The sequence below is a fragment of the Haliotis rufescens genome, unplaced genomic scaffold (genome assembly GCF_023055435.1).
Source record: "Haliotis rufescens isolate VD_foot unplaced genomic scaffold, xgHalRufe1.0.p SCAF_66, whole genome shotgun sequence".
NCBI classification, from domain to species: domain Eukaryota; kingdom Metazoa; phylum Mollusca; class Gastropoda; order Lepetellida; family Haliotidae; genus Haliotis; species Haliotis rufescens.
Genome location: NW_025964357.1, coordinates 1,679,323 through 1,699,634, shown reverse-complemented (window position 1 = coordinate 1,699,634; position 20,312 = coordinate 1,679,323).

Genomic DNA, 20,312 nt, shown 5'->3' with positions numbered 1-20,312 from the left:
GGGATTTTTTTAAACAGCCACAAAATCACACAGATAATGAACACACAAACTAATAGTTTCTAGTAACTGGTTCATAACTGGTACTAGTTGTGGCAATGTGCGACAATGAGCAGTGATTGTTCCTACAATGAGCGTTGATGTACAGTGCAATGGCATTGTATCAGTAATTCTAAACACTAATAGTTATCAGATTATCATATAGCTGATGATACATGCAGTAAAACTGCATGAACACTGATCATGATTACCATTAATAGTTATCACAGTTAGGTTGATTGTTTATGCAGCGCACAATACTAGAAGTTTGCCTGCTGTACATGCAATTTGTTAGAATTCGATAATCAACTAGATACCAATACTTTGATCGCCATGTGATCTTTGCAGTTCAAAGCAAGCCAACATGATCACACTTTGGCAACAGAAGGGTATTTTAAAATGTAGATGTCAGTGCCCGGTGCCGGACCACATGTGACATCATTTTGTTATCTTGCACATCTGATGTGCCTAACATTCACTTTTGTCAATTGTAGCTATTCCGAAACCTGTACATTTCTGTAGTTTTGTTATATTACGTTTGTAGTTCTAATCTGTCATTTTGTTTCACTTATCATCTCACACACCAGTCAATAGTCATATTCTTCATCAGGTACCTGCTATCATATCACACACCAGTCAATAATATACATCACGGAGGTCATATTCTTCATCAGGTATCTGCTATCATATCACACACAAGTCAATACTTAACATCACGGAGGTCATATTCTTCATCAGGTATCTGCTATCTATCACACACCAGTCAATAATATACTTCACGGAGGTCATATTCTTCATCAGGTATCTGCTATCATATCACACACCAGTCAATACTTAACATCACGGAGGTCATATTCTTCATCAGGTATCTGCTATCGTATCACACACCAGTCAATAATATACATCACGGAGGTCATATTCTTCATAAGGTATCTGCTATCATATCACACACCAGTCAATACTTAACATCACGGAGGTCATATTCTTCAACAGGTATCTCCTATCATATCACACACCAGTCAATAATATACATCACGGAGGTCATATTCTTCATCAGGTATCTGCTATCATATCACACACAAGTCAATAATATACATCACGGAGGTCATATTCTTCATCAGGTATCTGCTATCATATCACACACCAGTCAATAATATACATCACGGAGGTCATATTCTTCATCAGGTATATGCTATCATATCACACACCAGTCAATAATATACATGACGGAGGTCATATTCTTCATCAGGTATCTGCTATCATATCACACACCAGTCAATACTTAACATCACGGAGGTCTTATTTTTCATCAGGTATCTGCTATCATATCACACACCAGTCAATAATATACATCACGGAGGTCATATTCCTCATCAGGTATCTGCTATCATATCACACACCAGTCAATAATATACATGACGGAGGTCATATTCTTCATCAGGTATCTGCTATCATATCACACACCAGTCAATACTTAACATCACGGAGGTCATATTCTTCATCGGGTATTTGCTATCATATCACACACCAGTCAATAATATACATCACGGAGGTCATATTCTTCATCAGGTATCTGCTATCATATCACACACCAGTCAATAATATACATCACGGAGGTCATATTCTTCATCAGGTATCTGCTATCATATCACACACCAGTCAATAATATACATCACGGAGGTCATATTCTTCATCAGGTATATGCTATCATATCACACACCAGTCAATAATATACATGACGGAGGTCATATTCTTCATCGGGTATCTGCTGTCATATCACACACCAGTCAATACTTAACATCACGGAGGTCATATTCTTCATCAGGTATCTGCTATCATATCACACACCAGTCAATAATATACATCACGGAGGTCATATTCTTCATCAGGTATATGCTATCATATCACACACCAGTCAATAATATACATCACGGAGGTCATATTCTTCATCAGGTATCTGCTATCATATCACACACCAGTCAATAATATACATCACGGAGGTCATATTCTCCATCAGGTATCTGCTATCATATCCACACGCCAGTCAATAATATACATCACGGAGGTCATATTCTTCATCAGGTATCTGCTATCATATCACACACCAGTCAATAATATACTTCACGGAGGTCATACTCTTCATCAGGTATCTGCTATCATATCCACACGCCAGTCAATAATATACTTCACGGAGGTCATATTCTTCATCAGGTATCTGCTATCATATCACACACCAGTCAATCATATACTTCACGGAGGTCATATTCTTCATCAGGTATCTGCTATCATATCCACACGCCAGTCAATAATATACATCACGGAGGTCATATTCTTCATCAGGTATCTGCTATCATATCCACACGCCAGTCAATAATATACGTCACGGAGGTCATATTCTTCATCAGGTATCTGCTATCATATCACACCAGTCAATAATATACATCACGGAGGTCATATTCTTCATCAGGTATCTGCTATCATATCCACACGCCAGTCAATAATATACATCACGGAGGTCATATTCTTCATCAGGTATCTGCTATCATATCACACACCAGTCAATAATATACATCACGGAGGTCATATTCTTCATCAGGTATCTGCTATCATATCCACACGCCAGTCAATAATATACATCACGGAGGTCATATTCTTCATCAGGTATCTGCTATCATATCACACACCAGTCAATAATATACATCACGGAGGTCATATTCTTCATCAGGTATCTGCTATCATATCCACACGCCAGTCAATAATATACATCACGGAGGTCATATTCTTCATCAGGTATCTGCTATCATATCCACACGCCAGTCAATACTTAACATCACGGCGGTCCTGGGTCGGAACTTGACGAGCGAGGATCAGGTCGTAAGAGCCTGAAGTAACATTACCTGCTTTTATCTAGAAATACACTGTCAAGTGGCTTCCCATCGCCATGTACACATGTGTGTCATACATTGGATCTAATGTTCCTTGATGAAGTTAGTTAAGATTATCATGTGTACTGAAAGGCCCCAGCCACACAGCAGTTTAGTGTCGCGTTCCCCACATTGCTACTAACCTGGAAAGAAACATATCGTTGTAACCAATGTTCGGCGCAAACGTAAAGTGTGAGTTATAAGAGAGAGACTGGTCGTTAACATGTTTTCGATGCGAAAAGGGTTCAACCTGACAGTGGGCAATATTCCGTCAATATCACGGCGGGGGGACACCAGACATGGGCATCACACATTGTACCCATGTGGAGAACGAACCCGGGCCTGTGGCTTGACGAGCGAACGCTTTAACTACTAGGCTACCTCAACATGACAACATGATACTAAACATACTTTGGAGGGGCGGAATTAATAACCCACCAAGTTATTGGTATCAGAACACTCAAAGGTACCATGTCGTTGTATTGAAAGATGTATCCCCTTTACTTTCTCACATTGTTTTACCTCCGCGTAATTGAACATGCCAGGCTGTTAATTAACCACGGTGGAGGCCTAGTACCACACTTTTAGGAAGACTAGAGTCTTTCGAACAATTAGAAACCCAGTAACTAGGTTTCAACGTGGTTTACCAAAATCCAAATTCAAATGCAATTACGACAAGAAATGGACATGTATGACAAGAAATGGATGTGAAAACACATGAGAATACATTTTACACGACTATCTGAGGTTTCATAGCAATCAAAATGATAAGTTAGAAAACTAGTTTCAATGAACATTGACTGTGGCGTTTTCATGTGCATATAAGAACGTGTACTTTGGCAGTCTTATTTCATTATTTCTGACATTCTAGATCGAAGACTGCAGTTATGTCATTAGCTAAAAATGAAAATTGTTAATTGTATTTTTTACTCAAAACAGCACGCCAACATAGTATTAAATACTTGTAAGATTAATATCATCAGAAGAAATGAAGTGCACCTTTATGCTCCCTGTGTGCCACGTGTCAACACCCTGTGCCAGGATCTCAGCGTCTCAGCTTCATAGAGGTGCCTGCCAACAGGGGCCAGGACAGAGACATCCCTTCCGGTATCACTGTTGGCCTATTTCCTTAGTATATGTAATGTAACATGTTTCCTTGTTTTAGCAACATCCCTGACTTAGATGTTCCCCCTGTGTCACATATTAATATTGACAAGATTATTAGATGAACCTTGACTAACGCTTTACACCACATACCAACTGCGCTGATTGTGCATACAGTATTTTGCACATTTTGCACGTGTTCACTGCCTTGGAGTGTGATCAAAAGTAAATGAGAGATACTAACTGATATTCTTGTGACTTATGGTGATTAGGTTATTTCTAGTTTGTCTTGTAAAAGAAATTCCCAGCAAATACTAATTTATCAACACTATCGTTGAATGGAGATTATATGTGGCCTTTTTCGCATAGGTTATCTCATACAAGAAAACTATTTTACAATCTGATTCGGGAAGAAACAGATTGGGCTACAATGCCTCAATTATTTAATTATATCTTACCATTTAGGTCTTTGTCAATTCTCAATTATGTAAGTGTTCTGAAATTCACTTTCTTACTATGAACGGTTTGACTGGTATAAATTAGACCAACTTCTGGTAAATAAGGTTACCATTGCTTTTTGTCCGGAACCTTCCCATCTTCAAATACTAGTCTGTGACGGACTGCAAAAACTCCTTCAACAGTATAATATTTTGGAACATCAAATACCAAACATCGTTCACACTTCGACTCCTTTTCAAATAAGAACATGTTTTCGCCACTAAGGAAACAAAGTTAAATGTGTGTCGTATGCTCTTTCAGGAAAGCGTATTTATCAAGTATATGAATCAGAACTGACGGTAACATGTTTCTATTCATGCTGTTATTCTTTATAATGATTTGGGCCATGCTGTATTGCTCCTCGTTTCTTAATCCTTGCATTTTGTTTCTTTTTAGAAACGTTTTCTTGTTCCCTTTGTATTGAACATGATTTACTCGCACTGTGAGACGTCTGGTGAATTACGCCAAAACATTTTCTACAGCCGCTATGCGTAGAACACGGAAAAGACAGACTAAATACCTCTTGGAACCAGTATGACATGAAAGGCGAGACATATTTTCCCGGGAATTTTGACTGTCAAAACAAGGTGGTTTCAACATCTGAGACAGGCTCTATATTACTTGTTCCTCATCCTTGTCCGCTACAAACTATGAGGAACGTACTTTCAAGACATGGAGATCAATGATTCATATTTCAGTGAGCTAGATTAGGAATGTAGTTTTTTCAAAGCCACTTCAAACGACGTTTTAAGAAACGAATACCACCAACGCGCTTTTGGCGTCCATTATTTCTAACATTCAAAGCTGTCAAGGCACACTGTGCGTCGCGTCAAGAGGGGAGAGGTGCAGGGTTACGCACTCTTTGCTGGCACTTTCAGTTCGACACCATTTGTCTGTCCGCTTTAGGACATTTTTCTTTAGCTCTGTAAGATATCGCTTGTCATCGGCACTTCCCATTCCCACCCTCGCTCACTTAGCAGGGATTCAAAACCGGAGTTATTACCTCGAAACATAGCTCCTAGAAATTGAGAGTAGGCAGAAAATTCGACTTATTCAAGAACGATTTTGCAAGCTAACAATGTGACTTGTTTCTCACACAAAAGTCGATAGGAAAGGCAGGGACTTGAGAACTGGCTCAAAAAGCACTGGCTAGACATTTCTGCTGTTTAAATACACGTTGATGGGTGTGAATCTCTACAGATGACAGACCAGGACGTGATGACCAGTCACAAGAGCATGTCCGTGTCACATCACTAACCGCCATTAATAATAATAGTGTTAACATGATGGTCAAACAAAATTACATTTTATCTAGGAATCTCACTATTTGACAGTACGGTCACATGTATAAATGAAAGGTTTACATGAAAAAAATGTTATCATTTAATTTGAATATTTTGTTTCTTTTCGTTTAAAAAACAAACTTTGTCACATATCAATGTTGACCTTTAACGTTACTTAAATGCATACAATATCAAGTTATGTAATGGTAATGTATATCTTTGTTAATCTTTTTATATTTAAATCACAATACATACGCCCACAACATGTAATTGTACACAGTAATGCATCCCGTATGTCCACTAGGTTTGGATTGTTAACCCGAGCATATAAACTTCCCATTCAACATTGCATCCTGCAGTTAGTCTGACATAGCGTCTTTTCTCCTGGGTGTGGTTGGCTATTTACACATCTACACAGATCCCGAAAACAGGAAATACGTAAAATAGCTTTGTATTAAACGTTTCCATGTCAATGTTTTTCGGATTCAAAACTAGAGCAGGAAATTATGTGGCACATGACAGCCACGTCCAATTCACCCAACAAGTAACACAGTGACGTACGTGTTTCCTATAAACAGTTAACTTGATGACACAAAATATACAGAGTAACAGACTTCCAGATCAAAAGAGAAATCCTGAAATATTTCTGTGAGATTGTTAAGATCGACTACAAATGACATTCAAGGAACAAAATCACATCTGTACTCACGGTTCCTCTGTGCATAAAGATAACCATTTTGAGGGCTGCCTTTCCTGCGTCCGTCCCTTCCTGCACAAGTACCAGGGGGTGAGGACCTCAAAAGGATAAACTCTCCACGAAATATTCCTCTGTTGGCGGCTCTTGGAGACCTCCTTGAGGCTAAACTTCGATGCCAGCTTGGCCACATCTGTACTCCTTGTTTCAGAGCAAGGAGTTCTGAATAGTCCGAGTGACTTGATTCGTATTGTCCCATTTTCTTACGAGAAGACTGCAAAAAGAAGATGGTATAATTCCGACGTGTATTTAGGTGTATATTATTACTGCATAGTCCGACCTTACAGTCCAGAGCTCCTCAAGCACGTCATGAGCGCTATGGAAGCAGAAGACAAATGCTAGCCATCTTTGGTCGCCAAAAAAATCTATCTTCAGCGGCTTAACCTCTTAAGCGGTAACTTTCCCTCGGGGCGAGTGGGCTACCACTTCCTCTTTGGCAACGGTCAGGAGAGTGGGACGCTTGGGGTACACTGCGTTTCAGGAGCCAGCGGCCAAATTATCAACCCCTGTTTGTAATAAAATTGCACTAATTCGGAAAACGAGAGAAATGGTTGTTGAACCAAGACTCTAGCTGGTTTGTTTGGTTATTTGAGAAGTCTTTGTATGCCCAACCACTTCTGAATCCAGACAGCTATGCTAGGAAGCTGGTTAAGGATTACCTCTGATTCTGTGTTTGACGAGGATTACGACAGTTGAGGCTCCACCTCTGTAGCGCAAACCTCCAGGATCTGCGACGCAGTCAGTGACTCCTACGCCTTATGTATGTGAAATATGAAGCACGTCAATAGGCCATTGTTATTGTATATTAGTGTTGTCAAAGACCGACGCAGCAGTATGTGGACACGCCACAAGGAATGCATTTTAGGGACCCACGTGTAAATAATGAGGATTTGATCTTCTTTGGCGATGGCGCTTAGGTGTGTGAAGGAACTGCTAATTGGGCCCAAACGAGAATTGCCTACATATTCTGACATGTTTTATTCCAGTTTCATACATGCTTTGACCAATATTGTTATCTTTACTAGGAGTTCTTTGTTTGTATAATTCTCGCGGAGATATGCATAATAATACATAAGGCAACAGTGCGGAAAATGAGACGGAAATAGAATATTGACGTATACGAAAAGACAATAATTCCTGAACGTAAATATCTAAAAGTCCGTTTCACTGATGTATATTGTTAGAACATACTTGTACCAAGTAGTAAAGTTGAAAGGATGAAGCAGTCCGAATTATCAAGAGGTGAAATGGCACTAACTACGCCACGTTAGTGACATGTTCGGATTCCATAACACTGAGTGAGTGAGTGAGTAGGATTTTACGCTGCTTTTAGCAATATTCAAGCAATATCACGGCGGGGGGCACCAGGAATAAGTTACACACATTGTACCCATGTCGGGAATCGAATCCGGGTGGTCGGCGTGACGAGCGAACACTTTAACCACTAGGCTACCCGACCGCCCCTGGATTCCATAACAAAGCCAATGAAGTTGTTTGATGACGATGGCCGTTTCCGGTGACTGGTCAGATGGTCAGATGGTCATAGCGGATGTGGTTGCAGCCTACGCCCCTCTCATTGGGCATTCTTACTGGATTAACTCTCATCCCGCTTCTGACTAAACTATGCTGTGCAATAGATGTTACCTTGTCTCAGTTCTTCTACCAATAATCCTGCCATATTATCGAAATCCATTATATGCAGCTGTGACCATGATGCCATTGATAGAGTTACATTTTACTGCTAACCAGTATGAATGTTTCAACGTGAGTTACAGCATTTTGACAAACTTCGTAGCTATTTGAGCACAAAACCACATAACATAGACACATATAACAAAATAAGCATACAATCATTGTATGAAACGTTAGTGGTTTTTTGCCTCAGGCTTCATTAAGTTAGCGAGAATGTCAATATTAATATCATGACCAAATCTATTAACAGCACGTTTCTATTGACTATGCTAATTACGGGGGCAACAGGAAGCGTCAGGTTTGGGTTGGATACTAACTTGTACATATTAAGATATGATTAATTCAACGCGTCTTAACCCAGAACTCGGATGAATCTATTTCAATGGCGAAATTGTTTATTATCAAGTTAACAAGAACAGTAAGACATTATCCTATCCAGTCAACTATGTATCACAGGGCACACATTAAAATATAGTCCCTCACTTCTAATACAGCCACTACTCACTTCTACTTAGGTAACACATGGAGATTACTGATCGTAGGCTGTGATACCATACATCGAATAATGATGACAATGGGTTCACTTCATGAAAAACACAAAGAGAAATATCACCTGACGCATGCCGGAAATGAGAGTATATGTGCAATGGATAGGCCCTATGTGTGCGGAAGGCGCAGCCGCCTTGTGTCGCCAGGGGGTCAGGTGATCGGCAAAGGGAGTGAGTGTCACAGAACCACGGTACAGCAGGGAGCACGGATGTGGGGATCATGCAACTAGCAGACTTGGCCAGGACCCTAATACCCCCACCCCACTGACAGTGTACCAACTCAGGGTACGATACCAATCTCAACCAGCTGAAAGTTCAGTTAGAGTAACAGGAGAGGGCCTTTGACAAGAGAGTGAGGGTCTTGCTTGCATCCATAATAGATTAAGATCAATGTCTTCATTCCAACTGTTTTTGTATTCTTTATTCAAATGCAAGTACTGGCTGATCCCTGTTCGGAAGGTGATCCTTATGTATTCAGAAGGAAGATGTCAGTGTCTGTGGCTATATGTGGTGCGCTCCTTCTTGATAGTGGACCCGTGAAGATCCGGGGTAGAATAGGTCTTCACCAACCCATGCTTGCCGTCAAAGGTGACTATGCTTGTTGTAAGAGGCAACTTACGGGATCTTGTGGTCAGGCTCGCTGACTTGATTGATGCGTGTCATCGTATCCCAATTGCCTGGATCGATGCTCATGATATCAATCACTGGATTGTCTATTCCAGACTCGATTATTTGCAGACCGCTCCCATATATTGAGAATATTGCTGAGTGCGGCGTAAAACAACCAACCAACCAACCAATCTTGTTAGTACTAGTTCTAATCCAGTACTTTACATCATGCCAGGCTAGATATCCTACATTTCTACTATATCAGTAAACATAGTCTGTGGGTTTACCTGTGACTCGTGTTCAAGTGCATGCTCTACGGTCGTGTCGCCGTTGAATTCAGTTTATATGACAAGTCATTTACACATTGTAACTTCTACATTTCTACAACATATCTCAGTGTAATGGCCCTCGTAATCAAGCATTATATTATATCTGTGTCAAATATAAATTAATCCTTGTCTTTGCGAAGTAATTTGTTAATCCATTTTACTTCTTGTCTCAGATAATTCTGCTCCACCCGAGGCAGGGTCTTATTGCACTTAATTATGAGTGAGTGAGTATGGTTTTACGCCGCTGTGGGGACACCAGAAATTGGTTTCACACATTGTACCCATGTCGGGAATCGAACCCGGGTCTTCGGCGTAAATAGTGAACGCTTTAGCAACTAGTCTACCCGTCCGCCCCACTTTTTTTATGAAAAGTACAATGCATGTTCTCGGTACATATTCTGAAACACTTTGAAAACGCTTATTCGAGCTTTTTGTAATATTTGGCAAAATGGCCACAAAAGCAAATGAAGTTGTTCTGGGTGTAGGCATGAGATAATCAAACACAATAATGTTTTCTTACGGTTTCGAATCTCCTTCGATGTGTTTGGAGATGGCCATAAGCACAAAAACATATTTTCTGATTTCGAGTTAAAGTTGAGTTAAAATTCGAGTTAAAGTATTTCAGTATATAATCGTTTTCAAACCCAGCCAAAGAGGGTTTGGGTGATCCTGGCACAGGCTCATCATCAGCTCAGGGCCCCCTCTACACGCAGCGCAGACAGCGAATTGGACTTCTCCCAGCAAGCGATGGCTTGTCGAACCCACCCATAACATTTCGGAGAATGTGAAGACTCCCCAACACTGCAGCCTTCTGCATTACCCACATTGTCAGAAGGGTTGTATTCCCGGCAGCAAACCCGGGTACTCTCCCAATGTCAGTCAACAGAATGGGGGGGGGGGGGGGGGGGGGGGGGGGGACACCAAACCTAGAACAATGGGGGAGTCGGACAACTTGGTACTTTGGATGCAAGCGTGACATTGCGAAAGCGAGGTCTGCATATTGACTGCATCTTTCTCCTGAATCTTGTCAATCACGTTAGTGTCCAAAGGGACAGAAAATTCAATGATATAAATGATTTCATTGGATTTATAAAAAATAACAAGATCATATATGTTGGCCTGGATAGGTCTGAGGCTATGAACGGGCCTATTCCAAAAAGTTGTGTATTTATCATATTCCATGTGCGTGTGTTCTTGCTTTCGTTCGTGCATGCGTGCGTGCATGATTAAAATTTCATCAAAGAGGAGACATATGTGACAGAGGTAGCATCAAGTGTGCACGTTGCACATCAACACATGCGTCGCAAGTTACAACATCACATTCACCACGACCAGGCGTGTAACGCCCTGGCTGGAGGTCTGGGCAGTTGTGTATTTACCGAGGACCCGGGACGGCTATCAATCTCGTGATAGTCCTCTCAACACTAAGCCGGCAATTGTCTTTCTTCCTGTGTAAACTCTCCTATCTGATCGCAGTTCATCTCGCGCTTCCTGAAGACAACAACCTGCCAACATCGGACTCCTCACTAATTAGGTTATTTGGGAGGCATAAGGTGCGGGGCTCCACGATCTCGTGTTTGTGTGTTTGTGTTTGTGTGTTTGTGTTTGTGTTTGTGTGTGTGTGTGTGTGTGTGTGTGTGTGTGTGTGTGTGTGTGTGTGTGTGTGTGTGTGTGTTTGTGTGTGTGTGTGTGTGGGGGGGGGGGGGGGGGGGGGGGGTTTGCGAGTGTGCGGGCGGGCGCATGTGTGTGTTCGTGGGAGCGTGGGTATGTTCGAACGGGTTGTGCTAACATTTTAAGGCGTCCTTAAATCGCTTCTATACCATTCATTCATTAATATTACACCACGAAAACGAAAACGTCCTTCTTATACAAGTAATTGATAATGCAACAACTACAGATCCATTTTAATTATTATATGAATTCATGCCCTGTTCTAGAACTATGTTGGTGTTAACTGCGCATACGTTACAATCATTCACTTGTTTATAGACTACAGGCTGTATGAAATTAACATATACTTCGACAAACGTTTCGGTAAGAAAGCTAATACAAGTACAATGCTTTACTTACACGTGTAATCCGAAGTTTAAGCAAGTAAATCCGGAGAATGGCATCGATATAGTCTATCCAGCAGTGCTGCCAGACTTAACAGTGCAGAGGCCAGTGTGTGAATGTACTGTTTAACCGATGACACTTTGTTAAGACGATTATATCTTATAAAAAATACACGAATCAAGTCTACATGAGAAGGAATTCCGTCAGAGGTGAACATTTCCTTGTCCTATGTATTATCGCAGAGGTTTCGTATACAGATGACAAACTACACAATGAATAGAAATATCATATGACCTTGAAAACCAACAGGGTTTGCCTTGGAGAAGGAAACAGAAGACACCATATGACACTGCGTTGCAGTTGGCGATTAGAGGATGGCTATGTCCGTCACACGTCTCGTCTACAATAGCCTGCCCTGTGATGTTTAATTACAAAACGTTTCAATTAATTGCATACAAATCAGTTGCAGGTATCCTAGGCGTTCCAGATTCATCAGCTAACAATCCTGTCTTAATGAAAAAACATGGTAATTTGGCCAACAGACAGAGAGAAAACAGCCCTATTCTACTCCCCACACCACAACTCGCCCTCGCACCAGCGCCAAATGTCAGTTCGGTTAAAAGAAAGTGTATTGGACTTGGTAAAACCCTCAGGTTGATAATTAAACCAAAGAACGCATGCTGGATGTTACAGCTCCTTCAATACAAATATAGGAGTCGCAAGGTGAAATTGAGAGACATGCTCGTTATTGAAACATTTCCAATTAGAATTTTCTTTCAAAGAAATTAAGCTTTGCAGAAGGGTTAGACTATTATGCCATTTAGACTTTGCGTTGATGTTTGTGTGTTTTCTATTGCCAACGCCTTTCTGTGTATTCTGGTACAACTGACTTGTATGGGCCCAATAATGAACACAGAAAAGAAAGAGTTATCTATTTTAGTCGCGTTAGCTTTTTACGAACATTGTAAAAACTCGTATCGTGTAAAGACGATACATTTAGCATCTATTAGTTTAGAACATTTTCTCTAACCTTAAATTACATTTCTTGACGAATGTACCAGCGACGTGCAACTTTTTCTGGTTGGTGAAAATCCGAGGTGTTATCCACATTTCACCCCCAGTGTGTCGGGGAACAATATGACAAACCTCGCTGGCTTATGACAGACCTCTAAATATCTGAAAAGCCCACATCACATGTATTTACAGCGTGTTCAGCATGTCTTGAAAATAACATTTAACCTGATTTCAAGACGTCGTCTATCGTGTGTACCGCCAACGAATGTAAAGGCCTGTGTTGTGAGAAAAGCGTTTAACTGTATTCAAGGCCCCTTAAAAGATTTAAAATGGGTGTACATTATATCAATTTACATTTACAGAACATATACCTATTGCCATACGGAATATGCAACAACTCGTTCTTTGCCCTTTGGGGAATACACTTGCTGCACACCTGAGTTACGAACAGTTAGGAAACAACATTTCATCTTCAATTAAACGTAATGGCAATTAACTATGTTTTTTTGTCACCAAAAGAATCGATTTAAATGAATTAATATGTAAGCCCAAGGAAACCATCACATGAGCTATTAATAAATTGAACATACACGCCATTCTTATTTCTCGTGTGAATCCAATCATGTGACCCATAATGTTCACACTCTTCACCTTTTGCTTTCCTTCTACTGTTGTGACTGTACTATAACCCGCATCTAGTACTTTGTCAAAGCTGTGCCTTGTGTAATCCGAACGTTAAAACAAAAGTGTTGTTTAACTCCCACCACTTAGGGCATACGGTACTTTGACGGTAAGGTCTGACTGCTTCATCGGGCCACTGTTATTTGCTGTCTTAAACATTATTAGGTGTCGCATGACAACGTTCGGAACACATATGCTTACACATAATAAACACTGTTACCAACTTTGTTTTTTTGTGTGAGTTTTAGAAGCATTGATTAGGATACAGAATGGAAGGTGTCATCTACCCAGTGGCATTCGAAGAGAAGTGTCTATCTATGTATGTAAACACTCATGTACTTACGGTATTAGATTTCCTGTCCCTCTTGAAGCATATAGCAGCATCCCTGGACAACGCCTGAACGGTCACTATGCCGCTGATCTGGTTAAACTTGGAGCCAAGTTTCTCTGTGGGAGAAATTCACGCGTATCGATTAGTGCTCTTTATAGTATTCTAGTTATGTGTTGGCAAACATTCCTCTCCACAGCTTTTCAACTGATTAAACTGGCACATATAAGACTTCAAAATATAAATAAGACATAGAAATAATATTTTCAATAATAGTCGTATTTCTTAATCGGTTTGTGTTTTAAATATAGGTGTTTTAACGTTTTTCCTCGCTGAGCTACACGAGAATTCCCTGCGTGTGTGACGTGAAGTCCCGGGGATAAATACACTATTATAACACCAGGGACATTTGGACACGTTGAGGGTTGTCTCGTTCTTTCGTTTCAGCTAGTGTTGTTGTGTCCCGCATAATGCCTACATGGGTCTTATAGACATGATCTGTAGAACACAAATACCCCTCATCGCCGAATTACTACCTAAAGCTCGTCTTTACATCGAACTAACCCTCCGACATGTGTTAGGCTCACGCACTTTGTGAGCCGTGCAGCCGTTCAGAGCATGTCTGCACGTCACTTAACAATGGGTCATTAAACAAAAGTGCATACAATCACACAGGCAGCTCTTGATAGAAAGAAAACACGTGTGTGTGATTATCAAAGATATTTATTTCTCGGTCTTAAAATTGTATGACTTAATACGTTTATGAACGTTTGTTGATACGCTTCTCAATTCAACACGAATATAATTATCCTTATAATACCATTATCGTAATACTTATTATCCTTATAATACCATTATCGCATTAGCATTTTCGTTGATGTGAATACCGTTGTTGCTTTTATTATTACCATTGTTATTTTTGCTATTATAAAGAAGTGATAATCTGGCTCAAACGTGCCAAATTTCAGGAAGGTAAGAAACTTGAACAGTTTCAACTGTTGAAGGTACCTATTTGATTTTGTGTCCTACCAAATTCGTAATGCTGAAAAACTTTTAAGAGTATTTTGAAGTGTATATGGATATGCAGTAGAGTGTTCAGACCCACTGAAACTTCATCTTCCGCAGGAACCAAGTTTAATAGAGAACCCATTTACTAGTTAGATCTATTCCTGCTCACACAACGTTTACAGACAGGACTTACTCTTTGTTTGCACAGTATTCAGTCGTAATACTTTTTTGCCGTTGCCATGTGGAAGTATGTAAAACACACAGTCATCAATGGTTCATGTACAATAACAAGAACACAAACAGTCGACGTTTCAATGTCTATCAACAAAACATCACCATTTAGACTAACCCCATGATGTGACAACAGATCATTTTTGAGGATAAAATTCTTTTGTCAAATATTTATTCTCAGAACTTAAAACAATAACGTTTCAAAACTATCGCCTTGATCTGCAAGCCTTGTTGCACCCTGAGGGAGCAGACAACATCAGCTACAGTTTGTTACGGGGGAGGGGGAGGGGGACGGGTGTCTCAGGTCGGAACCAAACATTCTTATCCCCCTGAGACGTCAGACGCTGTGAAGATCCCCCATCTTCTCGTGTTTACCGTGCGTCTTTAGTAAACACGTCTTGTGAGTCTGGTGAGCTGCAGATATCTCACGTGTCTCAGCCCGATATTCAGGGCACAAACTGCAGTTGACTGACAATCTGCTCTGAAGTAGCCACATGTGTCTAGGCCTACAGCAACCTGCCCTGAAGTAGCCACATGTATATAGGCCTATAGTAACCTGCCCTGAAGTAGCCACATGTATATAGGCCTACAACAACCTGCCCTGAAGTAGCAACATGTATATAGGCCTATAGTCACCTGCCCTGAAGTAGCCACATGTATATAGGCCTACAGCAACCTGCCCTGAAGTAGTCACATGTATATAGGCCTATAGTAACCTGCCCTGAAGTAGCCCCATGTACATAGACCTATAGTAACCTGCCCTGAAGTAGCCACATGTCTATAGGCCTATAGTAACCTGCCCTGAAGTAGCCCCATGTATATAGACCTATAGTAACCTGCCCTGAAGTAGCCACATGTCTATAGGCCTATAGTAACCTGCCCTGAAGTAGCCACATGTATATAGGCCTATAGTAACCTGCCCTGAAGTAGCCCCATGTGTCTAGGCCTATAGTAACCTGCCCTGAAGTAGCCACATGTATATAGGCCTATAGTAACCTGCCCTGAAGTAGCCCCATGTATATAGGCCTATAGTAATCTGCCCTGAAGTAGCCCTATGTATATAGGCCTATAGTAACCTGCCCTGAAATAGTGACATGTGTATGTACTTATAACCACCCGACAATCAGTTGTTTTCCAATCCCTCATCCCACACAAACTACGTTATGGCCGTACTTGTATGTTTTTGACTCGGTTTTATTTTTATGTCTGATTTATGTTTTCCCGTAAACGACATGCCATCTTTTGTCGGTGTTTGCAATTATTACCCATGATATGCATGTAAGCTGTCATTGATGTGGCCTGTATGCGCATATACCAAACACAATAACAATTGATGTAAATCTTCTCTGCAGATGCTAGTATATAAAATATAACACTTCTAAAACAAGAGGAATAATTACATTATCCAAAATGGACCCCCCCCAAAAAAAAACAACAACTAAAAACTAAAAAATAATCCATATTGCTTTTAATAAGAATGTTGCTTTGTTTGTTCTTTAACGCCGCACTCAGCAATATTCCAACTATATGACGGCGGTCTGTAAATAATCGAGTCTGGGCCAGACAATCCTGTGATTGACATCATGAGCTTCGATCTACGCAATTGGGATACGATGACATGCATCAGCCAAGTCAGCGAGCCTGACCTCCCGATCCCTTTGGTCGCTTCTTACGACAAGCGTATTCGCCTTTTACGACAAGCATGGGTTGCTGAAGACTTATTCTACCCCGGATCTTCACGGGTCCTTTTAATAACAAATCACACAGAACAAAGATGAGTTCATTGCAGTAATCGTGAATTGGAACACTGTCACTGTTTTGTTTTGTTACATTGGTCTGTGTAAAAGTAATCTCGTTCCACATGTATGGTGAGTATGGATATAATTTAGTACAACTGTTTCAGTGGAGGGGGAGTGCCTATCACGCCTACCTCCCCAGCTGACAAGTAGTCTCGAGGGGGTTGTCGCCCGCGCCACACTGTCACAGTCGCTTCGCTTACTATGTACTGGTATGGTACTCTATTGTCGCTCGCCCCCAGCCACATCGACAATAGCCGAGCGCTGCGATAATGGAGACACTACATTGATTATACGCCCGCTTCTCTGAGTAGGAGATCTACTTAACAGCTGTTGATAAACCAGGCTATATTGTCAACTGTATGTTCAGACTGTCTAGAGTACTGCAGTGCCGATCTGTGTGACATCGCTCGCTACATGGGAGCATGGATTCGTTACGTATCCGGGAATCAGGAGGTCGTACCTATGTATAAAGTATTTTACGACAGCCCTTGTGATCCTTGCCAGTGTTTTAATTGTGTTATCGTATCCACATCAGCATGTCAAGCTACCTGTCGGTGTAACATGATAGTTAAACTCATCACAGCGAGTAAAACAACGTGTACGGATTTAAGTAAGTAATTTCAGCTCCGGTTTATATTTCCTCCATAGCCTGGGTGAGTCTTCTACTTAGGCTGGGTGAGTCTTCTACTGAGGCTGGGTGAGTCTTCTACTGAGGCTGGGTGACGACTCTACACATGAAGCACAACCCTACCACGAAGCCCTGAGCTCCTCTTGTAAGGACACTGTCCAGACCGCCTAATAAATGGCCCCTTCCTTCCCACAACCGGACAACTGGACCCAGTATACCCAAAGGTTAGTTAGTATTCTGATAAAGATTCATATTCTTTTGAAAGTTTAAATCAACAAAAGTAAGACAGGCGTGAGACCTTTTGTACATAACTCATGCCTCTTGGTTTTGTATAGAAGTGGTACTCTAAGGGTGGAATCGTTTGATCGAAACGTCCCAAGCCCGGTTTTAAGTCAATACATAAGCAAAACGTAAAACTGCACCTTTTGAGTTCCCCGCCGTGATATGACTGGAGCATTGCTAAAATTACACTCACTCTCTCTTTCCCAAATATATACTATTTAACGACGTATCTAGCCAACCGTATTGTCATCTGAGGTTACATATGGCGAGGCATAACAGAAACATATGCTAAGGTGCCAATTCAACTCTTGTACTGCTGCTGTAATAAGCACTGCTTTTCTAGAACTTACTTTTGAGCATCTTGAGACTCGCCATGTCCATAGTAGAGTCGGCCACAGCTCGAGCAAACAGTACACATTTTGGGTTGCCACTTCTCATAGCCAGGGACAAGGGCGTCTCACCATCCTAGGGACAGCACGGAACACATGAACATTGGCTGCGTGACGTGACCACGTACACACAAACATCTACACAGAAGATGCACAAACTAGGACAGAACAGTGTAAATTGCTGCCAGTCACCGGTTAACTGCATCTAGATCGCCTTTTATCCATGTATTGAGGTACGACCTGTATATTTCAGAGCATGTGTGCAAGTGACTAACGGAGACGGCAATGGAAGGTACCATTCCTTTGAAATATACATAACGTAAACATTCTGGAAATAAAATCGGAAGACTAAATGTAACATTAAGACTTTCGCCAAACAAAGGAGACATAGAGGTTTTCACCGACGCAAAATATCCTTCAGTTTGAAAAAAGTGCCTTGTGCATAGCGGCATTGATTGATTTATTGACAGAACGTGAGAGAAGGTGGTGGGAGCAAGTGCCCAGCCGCCGATGTATGTGTCCATGGTGTACAGTGCTTACCTTGTCCGGCAGATACAGACTGATGCCCGCCTCTACCAACATACGTAAACATTCCACGAAGCCGTTCTCGGCAGCGTCGTGAGCGGGGTTACGGTCGAACGCATCAGTGACCCGTAGCAGGTCACCAATGTTAGGAATCTCCAGAAGATACTGCAGGATGTGAAAGTTACCTGTACCTGCACAGGAAGTGAAGGAGTGAGTGAATGAAGGTGCCGACCATGGCAGTACGGTATGTATGATACGGGTACCAATACAGATACCATTCTAACAATGTGCCAGATTAGTCTTCCGAGGCTTGTCTCCCCCAACCACCACCCCTCCCTCGAAGACACATAACACAATAAATGGTGGAGTGTCGGTGGATCATACACCAATCTGTAGTGCAATGCAGGATATAGGATAGGACATTAAGACTGAGGCGTGTTAAACAGCAATGTTTGATTTGGCAAAGTTCATCATTTGTTTAATGGAGGCTTTCGTTTTGATTAGGGATAGGGGAACCACATACAGCTAGTGATTACCATGTGTGTCCTAATACATTCGACTGGAGTTCAGATATCATTTTATATATTCGGCTTGATGGAACCTCGCAGAAAGCCCTCAATGGAGATTAGGGTTAGAATAGATCCAGCAACTTGTACTGGGTTGATTAGGTGTCATGGTAGCCAGGGTGCGTGCCACGTGGCTCCCTATAGCAGGTACTACAGCGTGTTACAGGCCGCATGGCACAGTTGCAATACTGCTGACTTCAGCAACAAAGAAACAAACTCAGCCTCAGAACAATGCTAGTTTCAACTATATGTAAATTATATATTTTCATGTTAATATGGAATTATAAGTATCCTTTAATTGTACATTACAAATCCTTAAACTTCTCAAGATAGCATTCCAAAGATGAAAGACATGGCCACTTACTGGCAACGTAGTGAAAGACCGTAGCGCCATCGTTGGTGGTGGACACCAGAGCTTCCGAACCCTGCTTCTCCAGCAAGTAGTTCATCACATGTAGGTGTCCCCCTTCCGCAGCAGACAGAAACGCTGTCATTCCCTCAAAAGCTACAATTTTGAGAGATCCATCCATGTGTTCAATCAGGTATTGCAGACATTCTAGGTGTCCCTCCTGTGCCGCATAGAAGACCGGGGTTGCCCCTGAGTGAGAGATAACATACAGTTTAGGTGAGGTGAAATGGGGCGTTTAAGATTATTGCACTTATATAGCGTACGTGCGATTACATAGATACCCCACTCAGACACAGTATACTGACTCCGAGCCGACCAGTCCTTGTTGTAACCCTTTAATGTCGAGCGCCGGGCAGGGTAACAACAAGTACCATCCTATAACGTCTTTTGGTATGACGCGGCCTGAGATCGAACACACTCCGGGCGGATGCTCTACCACTAGACCACGGAGGCGGTCAACATACAGATGATTACATACAGTCAGTGAAGGTTTATACTGTTGTCAGTTATCAGCTGATCACATGACGTCTTGCTATGGCTGCACACGAAGATTGGAACAGAACAATATTCTCCTGAAAGTGATGGCACTGATTCGGTTACGAATTGACTCATTCCAATTA